Raw genomic sequence first — 13244 nt, 5'->3', positions numbered from 1 at the left:
TCCTTGCACCTGATGTGGATTCATACTGCTTAGTTCCTCCAACAGCATAGCTTCCTCCTACAGCTCCTGACACGTGCTTCTTACTGACTGGGAGGCTTTTAACTAGTTTCAGCCAGCCCCTAACTGGCTTCAGGTGTCCCAATCAACCTAGCTATCTTCCCTGCCTCTGGAAAGATCTTAATTGGCCCCAGGTGTCTTAATTGACCTGGAGCAGCTGCAATTTACTTATTCTGTTAACAGGGATTGGTTTAACCTGGGGCTAACACATCTGTCTCCTACTACTTTTTTTATAGCCATCTGGCCTTGCCCCGTCACAAGTGATAGGGAACAAGCTGATCTTGGAGGAGGAATCTGTGAAATGACATAAAACCAAGGTACCAAGCATTGTAGTTATTTATTTAAAATGCATTCATTACATTTATCTTACATTATTGTTTTATTACCGGTATTATAAAAAAAGAAGACCCATAGTGTTTTTAATAAGGGTAGCTAGTGATGATAACCCTGGTATCTTGACCAAGCTCCAATGCAGGAATACCTAAAGTTTCCCCTGTGGCTTTAACTAATTACAGTTTTCTTGGCTAAACTGATATGTAGTGTAATTGTTGACTGTCCAGCAGCTGCTGTGTTCCACTCCAGAAGTGGCTACCATTCATAAGTAGGTGAAATGATATAACAATTATCTACTTCAGAAGCTTGTATTAACTACTTAATTATAATTATTAAATAGGTAAGTATGGAAAATTATAAGGCAAGGCATATAACTTCAGAGTTTTTGCCTTATTTAAAAAAAAATCACTTAGGTTGATGTATACTATATGCCACAAATGAATTCAAATTATTGCAGTATAACTTTGGCTTTGATTTTTTTTTCCCCACCGATGAAGAATCACTGAGTAAATATCCTGTTAAATTATTTTTTTTCGTATTCTCCTTGAAAACACTACAGTACTATCAACACAATGTTATACAACAAAATGGACTTGTCAATGTTTATCAGATTTTGAGAGAGGATGCTTCCTAAAGTTTTTATCCTCCTAACTGAGAGAGGGTATGTAATCCACAGTAATTAGCGATGCACCATTTTGCATCATGTCACAGGAGCTTAGAGTACGAGTCATGCAGAGTTTAGTGTAGAGACTCGTTTTTTATATTATCTGTTCTTCTCTATTGTGCAGTATTTCTTTGTTTCTATATTTAGCAATAGCAAATAAAGAGGTAAATAGGATTTAGGCAGACTTGTGAATAGTTTCAAGAAAACACTGTCATTTGCATTGTAAAGGGAAAAAAAATTCACTAAACTCATATGAATGCAGATACCTCGCTACAATAGTGGGAGATGCTCACAATGGAACAAAGTACAATGCCAACAAGTGGCAGATGGACACCACAGGTACAGATGAAAGCTTGACAGTAAGGAGTGTTATCACATTTCTGTGTCTACCATTTCTAATACATTCAATCCCAAGGTTTGCTTGTGCATCTGTTAATACCATTTTCTCTCATTTTCTGAGGCTGTATGAGAATCACCTAGAAAATGCGAGTTGGCTGTCAAAGCACCCACATATTAGAGCAGAAGGATGGTCTTGTATTAAGCTGATGGAAAATTTCCCAACTGAAAGTTTTCTGTTGGGAAATGCCGTTTTGTGAAACTCAAAAATTTCCACACGTAGGTCTCAATTTCGGTGAAATTTAGTTTAGACAAAAATTGAAGTGAAGCATTAGGATATCAAAACGGAATGGTTCACTTTATATTGGAACACTTAAACTTTTTGTTTCTCAAGTACTTTTTAAAATAATTATTTCTGTATTTATATTTTATATTATACTATAAATTGAAAACAAAATTTAAAAAGTCAAAATCAGGAAAAAAATGTCAATTTTATAAAAATTGAATGCTTTGATGGATCCAAAAGACTTTTTTTAACATTTAATTTTGTTGGAAATTTCAAAGTTTTTTATTCTTGTTCCAATTTGGAATTAAAACAAATTTCAAAATTGCATCATATCCTATGAAAAGGACATTCTGGTTCCAACATGGCTCCAGTCTTGTGGGTAAGGCACTCAACTGGGACTCAGGAGATCTGAATTCTGCTCCAGTTCTTCCTGTGTGACCTTGATCTCTGTGCCTCAGGTCTCCATCTGTAAAATGGGGATAATAATTATTTCCTTTCTCCTGCTCTTTTTCTGTCTTGTCTAATAAGCTGTAGGTTGATCTAAGATACACTACTTCAGTTACGTAGTTGACTTTAACTTAGGTCGACTTACAGTGGTATCTACTGAGATGCTATTCCGCCGATTTACCTTATGCTGGGAGCTGAAGCACAGACATTGATGGGAGAGCGCTCTCCCATTGACTTAGCGGGTCTTCACCAGACCTGCTAAATCAACACCGCTGCATCGATCACATGCAATTCTCATGAATCAGCACTGATTTAGTTGTAAGTATAGACAAGCCCTAAGTTCTTCAGGGAAGGGACTGGCTCTTGCTATGTGTTCAACAAAGCCCCAGTCATGATGATCCTCTGTCATTTAATGGGGTTAGGCACGTGTTTAATTACTTTTCTGAATAGAGCCTCTAACACTGCAGAATATCTGAGCCTCTGCTCTGCATTTTAAGGAATTTGGTGAGATATAAGAATGGTAATATCAATAATATGTAATCAGATACATATTATAATATCAAAATACAATATCAATATGTAATCAGAATTCCCATAGCGGTTATTTGTGAGAGAACATTTTGCTTTCAGGAAATAAATAATTGGTTTGACTGTGAGTATTGGTTAATGAACAATACCTCCTCTTACACCTCTTGTAAAATAAGATAGTGTTTTCAGACACAAGCAACAGAACACAACTTTGCTTTCTGGTATTTGTGCTTCTCGAGCCCACAGCACTAAAGAGGAAAAAGTCAATGGACATTCCAACAAAAATCTCTAGGACAGCAGGACCTTCTGTTAGGGAGGGGAGAAAGGATTAATCAGTCAAAGTGAAACATCTGGTCATCTTTGCCTGAATTTCCTACAGTAGGATTAATAACATTCACGTATTTAACAAGCATACATTTGAAATGTAATCCAAACAGTTGTTAAAAGTATTCTATGCCTCTTAATCAAGGCACAAAAACAGTTTTTTCTATACAAAGCTGCTTTTTTTTTTTTTTACTGACACTGTGTTGATGTACCAAACTTTGCTTCATCAAGGTCCCATTATCCTACAGAAAGCAGCAGGGGGGTAGTTATCTTCTGCACTAGCACTTCAATTTTCTCATTACAAAAATTGGCTTCATCTTCCTGGCTTGGGATAACCGTGATCACTGTCACTGAGACCTTGGAGGCCATTGAACAGGAGTAGCAACAATGGAAGAAGTGCCAACAGCAACAGCAGATATTTTAGCAACAGCTGTCTGGCTTTGCATCCTCCGCCTGGACATCAATTTGAATGCTGCAGTTTAGCCAGCTTGTGGTGTTTGTCCCCAACATGTATTACAGAGCCAAGAAAGAGTAAGATGTCCTTTAAATGAAGCAACAAGGGCTGTTGTCTCATAATGCCTCAGCAGATTGTTAGCATCTTTCTACATTCCAAATGGTACTGAAAGAGTAATCGGCAATGTACATGATATGGGTATAAAGTGATATGAACCCAAATTATTTTAAAATCAGGATTTACATTTGTGCAGAGTTTTAACTGAAGTGTTTACAGTAATTAACTCTACAGCATACCTGAGAAGTAGTTAAGCATTATCATCCCCATTTTACCAATGGGGCAACTGAGTCCGATAGCAATTAATGCTATCATTTGTCCCCTGTCACAAAGCCAGTGAATGGCAAAGCTGCAAACGGAAACCAGGTCTCTCAACAACAAGTCTCATGCCCTGACCACTGGACCATTCAAGTTGGCTGATGGATCATTTATTTTTCAAGTACAGCTTCCACTTCAGTAATCATAGGCAGTTGTTGTATAGTGAAGGAAATTAGAAAATACAAGAATGCTTATGAACCCCCTTAGTTCATGCATCTTTAGGAAGTTAGTTGTTTTATTCAGCTGTGTGTAATTATGCATAACAATAGTGTCACTTCAGATAATCATCTGATCCTTCTTTGCATCTCTGGGGTCTGCAATTCTCATGAATTTTCAGTATTTCTGCTTCAAGAATGAAAAAGGTTAGAGGTGTTCAAAAATACATACATAAAATCATTAATACATAATGATAAACAGAACAAGAATAATAGCACTTTTTTCTTCTGTCTTCAGGCAAGATTTGTTTCTTGGTTTAACTGGAATTGGTTTGACCTTTTATTTTTGTAAAAAGTCCAATCTTGCTCCCATTGAAGTCAAGGGGAGTTCCTGCAGGTTCCTAGCAGGCAATTATGGTTTTGTATTACTTCTTTAAATACTCTGCATTTCACATGGTACCAACCCAAAATGGGATCATTTAGGCTGAGTCTGACTGATTTTTTAGGTTTCTTAATACCCAAATATATAAAGTGATGTTCATGATCAGTTACGTAGTTGACTTTAACTTAGGTCGACTTACAGTGGTATCATGTGATCCAAACTTTTCTCCTTTTCCCCAAAATGACTCAACCACTGAGTTTCACATAGGTCTAAAATGACAGGTCTTATATTACACAGCAGTGCTGTACATTAGCTGATGACTGAAACATAGGATACTTTATCTAATAAAATTTCCCATAATTTCTGGGTAAGCAAAATGTAATTACTAGTTTTGGAATTTAGCCAGGACACTGAAACTAACATTAAACACACTGCTCGCTTGAAAGTGCCATAAAGTGGCCATTCGGGACCTCAGTTTTATATCTTATTTGAAATATGTATTTCACAGCAAATACATTATAAAAATATGAATCCTGGATATCTTAAGTTTTTGACATTTGAGAATTAACTTCAAAATATTGCTGATTATTGAATATCATGTATGACACTTGCAATTTTTTAAAGGGGTTGCCTGAGGATTTGTTTGACTCTCAAGAATATTTCCCAGACTCACTCACTTGCCTGAGAACTCACTTCTAAGGATCCACAAGCATGAAGCTAACAGTGGCATCTCAACAGCAGAGATGATGTACTGACTGAGCGTTTTTGCTCTGCCAGAAGATATAAAGGCTTTCCAGGCAGGCCCTCTACCTTTTCTACTTTATTGCTACCTCCTTATACTAATTACTCATAAACAATGGCATTGTGAGAAAGGGCAATGAAGAGGCATCTGCAAGGAACTTTGTATGTGCTTTGTGATGGAGAACAAGGAACTGGGGCAGTTGGGGAGTTGTACTCCCTTATATAATTTTAGGCTTTGAATGTTTGGTATCACAAGGGAGCATTCATGCAATCCTCATGGACACAACTTTTCAGAAAGTTGTGGAAGATAAGGTCAAAGCCACCAATTGCACAAATGGAAATGACCAGAGGACCCTTGCAGAAGAAAAGCAGCCTTCTCCCTTCTCATATTACCTTTACAAGGACAAAAGAAAATAAGAATATCCTCTTGATCCTATGGGGAAAGAGAACAAAGTGACTCATTGTCCCTCCCTGAGCAAAAATGAATAAAGAGCAAGACACTACTTCCTCTAGCACATAGACTAGGAGGAGGAGAATTTAGCACAAAAACTATAGTTTGGATGAACGCTGAACCTAAATTTTCATACATGTTACAGGTCCAGAGTCCCTCCAGATTACACTTATGTGAAGATCACAAAAATGTATTCACAAACATTTATTCAAATAAAAAACATATTTGCTTCCAAACGTACTTACACAGCTTCTTTTAATTCACTTTCCTGGACATATGTATGAGTGAATTTTTCCTCTCAAGAATTTTTGTTGAAAAACGAAGTCTTTGAATACTCACAAAAATCTATGTTCACAAAGACTCGTACCAGAAGTATTAGTGTGGCAATCTTTAATTTCCCCCTATTCATTTCAAGCATCCAATCAGGGCGCAGAAGCAATATCATGTTGATGTAACACATCATGAATAATGAACAGCAAGCAAAATTGGGTGGGAAATGGCTTTCCTAGTCCACAAATATTTGAAAGAATTCTATTCCTCCCTCCCCCCTCATCTCAAACTAAGACAAAAAATTAATTTCCAAAAGAATTCACAAACCAAAACTCATTTTTGTTTGCTTGTTTGTTTTGGGTTCAGATAAAACTTTTCATTTCGATTTTGACCTTTAACCTTTTGTCAGTCAAATTAGCTTAAGTTTCAAAATGAAAAGTTATTTCAAACTTGAAAAAAAAGTTTTTTTTTCATTTTGAAAATGTTGAAACAAAGCTTTCCTAATATTTTTTGGAGTCAGGAAATTTGTTGAACCTGGCCTTGTTTCATGTACAGTTTTCATTTTAACAAAACAGCATTTTTTGACAAAGTTTCATTGAAAAATTTCCAATGTGCTCTAATGGGAAATCACTGAAGACATAGTCACAGGGCAAATAGCTCACAACAGTTTACAGGTTGAAATACATTCACATTGAGTGTTTGTTGAAATATGCTGAATAGCAATCAATTTTTTTAAAAGAAGGCAGTTCAGATAACTCATTAATGGGGGGGGGGAAAGGGATCCAACTCAGCAGCTGAATATTCTTGAGATCTGTATACAAGAAGACCAGCAACAAGTGATCCCTGTCATCATGCAGGGGCCTTGATTCAGGGTATGCCATGTTCTGCCTAAATCTGCTCAAAATTTGTTTGGGTTAGCATTTGGGTTCATAATCTGAATTAACATAACTTTCAGGTCTGCCAAATGTTAAGAACATATGCCTAAAAACTAAACAATATTCTAGTCATTCAAATACATTCTTTTCAGTAAGCCAGTGGAATGAAGGGTGAAAGAAATCTCCAATGAGCAGTTTTCATACCATTCTCTAGCTGCTGGTACCTACTAAAACAGGCTGAAAATTTAAATTATTAGGCTTACATATGTTTAAGTGCACTTAAAGAAATGGAGGACAACTAAATTATAAATGCTAATATTTAGAACTTTTAACTGCTACCTGACAAGCAAAATGTATCTGGATTTGCTGGAATGCCAGTGGGCTTTTATTAGCTCAACCCATCAATCTGTTGTGGAATGGAAAAGAAAATAGGAAAATATGTTGTCTTTCTCCAGGGATCACTTCAGCTCTTTTTTCTTTTTATTTTATCAGACTTCTTGTTGCTGTAAGGGTCTTGGAGGCCTATTATTAAAACACCCTGCAGTCCTAAGGGAAGAAAAGCAAGCTGGTGATGCAGATGGGAACATTGTGAATGGAATAAGGTATAAGCAACAAAAAACAAAACAAAACAAAACAGTGAAACCTTATCATGGTAAAACTTATGCAGTGCTCCTGTTTCCCTTTCTGAATCCAAACAGATATTTCTGGAAATCCTCATTTTCATTCCCCACCATTTATTCTCCATGCATTGCAGCTTACTTGCACTACCACTAACATATGTAAAAAATCACCACAGGAAAACACTATTTCAGGGTTGCTGGGTTTTTTAAGGATTCTTTGGCATAAAACAAATTAAATCCAAATGGGCTCATTCAGTTATTAACATCACATCTGCAGCAGGGCTGTGCCTAATATAAAATATTTATGTGATACAAGGATACATTCTTAGTTGCTTTAGAAATTATATAAAATACTAAATACTTCAGTAGCCCAGGTGACCATCAACATAGTTAGTGAGGGGTCAGGACAATAAAAATAATAATAATTAAAAAACCAGAGCTTTTTCTATGTGAAAATTCATCATCACATTCAAATAAATACTGTGCAAAAATATGTTATCCCTTAGAATGTTATTCACAGCATGTCCTTGGAAGTTTCAGCTTTTGATGTAGGTTAAACACTATATATTTTGTTTCGAATTTGATTAAAATGAATAATACTATAGTTTATATTAATACTGCAATCCATTTCCTGTCATTTGCAGCATGCACTAGGTGCATAATCCTGCAAGCTGTTGAGCAACCTTGACTCTCTTTGAATTCAGAACATGTTGAAAACCATCAGGAATGCTTTTACATAACTACTGTGACTTTCCAAAAAGGACCAATGGGCATCAAGTCAAGTGAGTCAGCCTTCTGCATTCAAGTGCCTAGCAACATTTTCAGAGGCTATTTTGGAACACTTTGTTCATCTCAAGAAAAGCCTCCCCATCCACAGAAAGTCAGAAAAGATTCCTCTGTAGTAGCTGAATGATTCACATTGTTATTGACTGTACTCATGCCAATGATAGCTACTGGAGATAATGAAACAATCTATAGAAATAAATTGCATTCAATGAGAATGGAGGGTACACAATATCTCCCAGGAGATGTGCAGCAACTTGCAGATGGATTTGAGTTTGCTCTTCACCTTGAGGAAGGACTTGGGGCTTGAACAATTATTCCACTCATTGGTTTTCTTCTAGAAATGCATTAGTACTCATTGATGTGACATATTGCTTTGTTTTCAACCTCAGCATTAGAGTTTCTTCTCAACATTAATTTTACTTAATGACTGGAACCCCTATATTTTCTCCTTCCAAACACTGGACCTGTTCCTCGTTGAACTCATTTGGTACTATTTGCTTCCATTGCTGAGTTTGGCAGCTTGTTTCTTATTCCAGCTATTTGTCCTGCCAAGAAACTCTACCTGAATCATATTCAGTGCCATCAGCTAAAATATGCTGGATCCCTATGGTGTAGTTGGAAGAGTTTTGTAGGACTTCCTAGGGAATTATACAAAAGGGGGACACATGCACAGGAATGAGCTTAAGATTTTGGAAGGTAACATATTCTGCAGCTGCAGATGCTCATAAATCTGTTTTTTTTCCCCTTAAGGAAAACATTTCAACAACACCTCCCTGTATAAAAATTGATTGCTGTTATTTTTGCTACTACTTTATTCTGAAAAGGATTGATTCCAAGTTGATGGGCAGAATGCCTTCCAGTCAACTAAAGAGATGCAATTGGAAAAGATGCTTGGCTTTCATAAATGGGTAGTTGAATGAGTCCATAATGTATGTTTAAATATGCTTTTGTGTAGGTTGTTGTTTTTTTCCACCCTAAATGTCTCTGTTGAATCTATTAAGACGGCCTGATGGCCATCAACTTAGAAGGTCTGGTATAGCAAGATTCTGCAGCTAAGGTCTATGGCATACTTTGAAAGTGATGACTGTGCAGCAATTCTGAGGAGCCCTCACTGCAACTTGCAGGTGAAATTCACCGTTAGGCAGAGGGCCCAATTTTGAAGGTTCAAGTGAAATTTAAGTGCTGCACAGAAGTGAATTTTGTCCTGAGAGTTGAGAGATTTTTCAGCATACAACACTAGATACAATCTTCCCTACCTCCTCACCACCCCATTTGTATCAGAACATCTTGTTTTGTAAATGTGAGTTTTTCAGTATATTAGATGGTGTCACTCTGCTACTTCCACAGGTGCCTAAATCCTGACCTTAATAGTGCTATTTTATTTATTAAAGCAAAAAGGAGCCTGCAGATTGCTGGCACCAACATATTGTTCAGTTCTTCCCTGCTACAAATGTGCTACAAATTGAGACCCCTGTAGTAGAAAGAGAGAGCCTGAAGCATGGGGCCTAGTGCAAGGCCTCAGGCCTGAATTAAAGTTCGCAAAAGTCAGGCACTGCTGCTGTCAAAGTTAGCAAAGTTCAGGCTGTGTGCAAAACTCAGGCCCTTTTACAAAGCAAATGCCTGCTTACAAGTTCATTGTCCAGTACATGAACTTGGTAAGAACATGACTGGCACTGCAAAAACGGACACTAATAGCTACTGGACACTATGTATTCACATAAACCCTTGATGCAAAGTTATAGTGTAAAGATACTCCCTGAAAATGATACAGAGACACACTGACCCCTCCCTCCAAAGATAAGGTTAGGATGACAGGGTGATGATTGAACCAACAGGTACAAGGTAAAGGGTAGTAACTAACCACATTAGAGGGGCAACACACAACTTATATCAGTGTATAAAAGAGGAGTGTAACAGGGTGCTGGCTAGGAGACCTGGCTAGGCCCCTGTTAGCCCCAGCTCCCATTAAGGGGAATTAATTGGAGCTGGCAGGGTGTAGCTCATTGCTGGGCTAAAGAAAAAACACCTATGGGTTTTATGGGCCAGGGGGCTGTATAAAGCTTGCAGACAGTGGGGGGAACAAGAAAGGGAGGAGCCTTAGGCTGGAGTTCCCAGCTAGCTACAGAAGCTAGCTGTCCTCCAAGGGGCTACCTGGGCTGAATTGAACTGTATATAAAAGGTGGTGGGAACACTGAAAATAAAAGGGCACTGGTGTTTGCCCAGAGAGGTCTCCTGTTGGTTTTTGAGAGGAGCGGTGAAGTGCACCGCTACAAGGGGTCTCATGAGGAGTTTCTTTGGCATGGGAGGAACAGAAAGTCCTGCTACTCACTGAGCTGGTCCTTTATAATGGGAATACATGTCTGAGATCTCTGTAGACTCTATGGGGTGCTATTACTGTGCTTTGTTGACAATAAACCTGGCAGAGCGCCTTCACCACTGAACTGAGTCTGTGATCTTCTAGGGCAGTTTTTGCTGTTGTACGGGCTATCTAGCCAGAGCCAGTACAGCATGCAGAGAGCACAACACTGACAACAGCCCCATATGGAGGAGAGTTCTTTTCTGGCTGACTGAAATGCTCTATCTGAAATAGTTTCATGAGAGTCATAAATGCTGTAATCTGGCCCGAGAGTCATATAGATTAAGTTCATGGTACATATCTGTCATTATGCAGCACTAAATGTATCAGAATAGACTGATTTTATTAACTTTCTTGGAATCTAAATTGAAATAGATAAAATGCTGAGAAACCTTTATCTGAGAAACTTTTCTAAAGGCATCCTAAAACATCCTGAATAAACCCAAGGTTTATCCTTCATTTGCACTAGTATGGGATTAGAATAGAATCATAGACTATTAGAGTAAGAAGAAACCTCAGGAGGTCATCTAGTCCAGCCCCCTGCTCAATTCTTGATTAATTCTTGTAGGGAGCTAATCTAATACTAGTTCAAGTGAAAGGAAAAAAGGGATCTGAATCTAATTAGATGCTGTAATAAAAAGACAGTTGCACAAAAAATTGCTACAAAAAATTGCATTTTTTTTTACCTATACATATTCTAAGACTGTGAACGTAATCTAACTATTTGTGTACTATGGTATCAGAAATGCTTTCTGAATATAATTTATAGACATTTTAGAGGCTGTTTTATAATATTGCACCATTCCTTGACCTTCCATCACAGGTACTTGAAGTCTACATTTGATATTGGAAGAACCATAAAGACAAAAAAAAAATTGGCTGTGGATAAAAATATTACATTGGATAATGAAGATACCACAACAATAATAGAAGATTAATAACCTTTTAGCAGAATAAGAAACAATTCCAATTGTTCCTCCAAGACTATCTCCACCTTTGCTGCTGTATGATAACTCCTTTTCCAAGCATATTCTACTTGTGGGCATACATGGGGGGTGGGAATTGGAGTTTCAGTTAAAGTAGTATGTAATATTTCATGCCTAGAGCTATGGATATGAACATGAGGAAAAAAATGTAAATACTTTAGTCAATCTTATAGCTTTGAGATGAAGAGATTGGCAGCCCACTGAGCCAATTCTACAACTTCAACAGGCTTATATGGAAGGTTGCATATTTCAGATGAACTGAGGACTAAATTATATCCACACACTAGTCCTTTGATAGTATTTTTTTAATGACTGATGACATACTAAAACATCAGTCTTAAAAAAGGGAGAGGGTGGGAAAAAGAAGGACCTAAAACAGGCTGGTGACATCTGAAAGTAGATAGGAAAACCTGACACAAAGGAATGCTCTGAGCCAGTTTGCAACATCAAGGAACGAACATATGTTACTTGACACAGAACAAGATAGGCAAAGCTTACCCAGATTTTTTATTTTGCAGGAATCTGACATTTCAAAATTTATTTTTATTCTGAATCAAAACTAAAAGCTGAAATTCAAAATTTTCTAAGAAATAAAAACTGAGAAAAAATATTTGGAACTATCAGAACATAATATCATATAAACTACTTTATATTACCTCTATAATAGTTAGTATTTTAAATTTAGATAGAAATGTAATAACATTAATATTTTCAGAGAATATAAAAGTTGAAAAAATGAATCAAAATGAAATGTTTCAGCATTATTGAATCAAGAAAATAAAACTAACTGGATTTTACCATTGAAAAGTTAATCAAAATAAATATGTTCCCATATTATTCATTTGTGTCTAAACTGCATTTTCTAAGTGAAAAGTATTCTGTCAAAAAAATTGACCAGTTTTATTAGTTACTATATTTTTTTCAAGAAAAAAAAGGTGCAAGCATCTCACAAACTGTGTGCAGACACTATCCCTGCTCAAAGAGCAAGCAGTCTATTTTCAACATGACACATTAAGAGAGGGGGAAGGCTGGAGGACAAAAAGGACAGTATTAAGATCATAGAGGTACTCAGCAAAGCATCCATAAGTCATGATTTAATTGTGATATTTAATTTTTTTAAGTTAGTTTTTTTTATTATAGCGGTGCCAGGAATGCTACTATAGTTAAATCATGACATCTGTTTAAAGGTTGATCTTTATAAGTCCTCTAAAATGGATGTGCTTATTCATATTTCTTTGAAATTTGGTGTATCTCAGTAGGGTGCAGTAGGGTAGGCTTAGTGACCAAAATCTGGAGTAATTTGAGCCAGGGTCTCTGGATATATAAGCCCAGAAAAAGTAGCCATTTTAAAATTCTACTTTTTTTTTTGTTTTATTGTTATTTCGCCTAGAGATCAAACTATTGATAATTTGTGGGTCAAAATGGTCTCAAACCAAGGCAGTGGAATTGCACTCAATACATTTTTGTGGACCCAGACTGAGACTGTTATTTAAGAATGTGTACATTTTTATATTGTGCATGAAACAATAGAGAAAAAAATGGCAAAATGGTTTCCATTCCCACAATCTTACATGCTTTAAATCTCTATTCTTTAAGTGCTCTAAAATCCTGAAAGTTAATCAGTTGCTTTGAATTTGTCTCATTCAGGGTGTTGTGTAGTGTTAGTAATCCAAATCTGGGATCATTTGACCAAGAGGTTCCTGAATTATAGACCTTCCTCCTCCCCCAAATTGTTCCTTTCTGATGCCTGGTATTGTTAAACCGAGAGTTGCTAATGACTGGATGAATCACAGAACTCATTGAGATTGATGGTTGTGA

At 36.8% G+C, this 13244-nt stretch overlaps 1 long non-coding RNA gene across 2 annotated transcripts; it reads left to right on the top strand.

Annotated features, from left to right (window-relative positions):
* Positions 1-261: 261 nt before the first annotated feature.
* LOC120396480 lies at positions 262-11943 on the top strand. Of its 2 annotated transcripts, XR_005593168.1 has the most exons (4): positions 262-374; positions 7171-7280; positions 7943-8080; positions 11264-11943. It is a non-coding gene; the product is annotated as an uncharacterized LOC120396480 (long non-coding RNA). The 2 variants fall into 2 exon arrangements; XR_005593167.1 differs by lacking the exon at positions 11264-11943 and having other exon boundaries at positions 7943-10477.
* The last annotated feature ends 1301 nt before the right edge of the window (positions 11944-13244 follow it).

Source organism: Mauremys reevesii, linkage group 2 (genome assembly GCF_016161935.1).
Source record: "Mauremys reevesii isolate NIE-2019 linkage group 2, ASM1616193v1, whole genome shotgun sequence".
NCBI classification, from domain to species: domain Eukaryota; kingdom Metazoa; phylum Chordata; order Testudines; family Geoemydidae; genus Mauremys; species Mauremys reevesii.
Note: the sequence above shows the minus strand (reverse complement) of the source record. Positions and strands in the feature narration are given on the sequence as shown.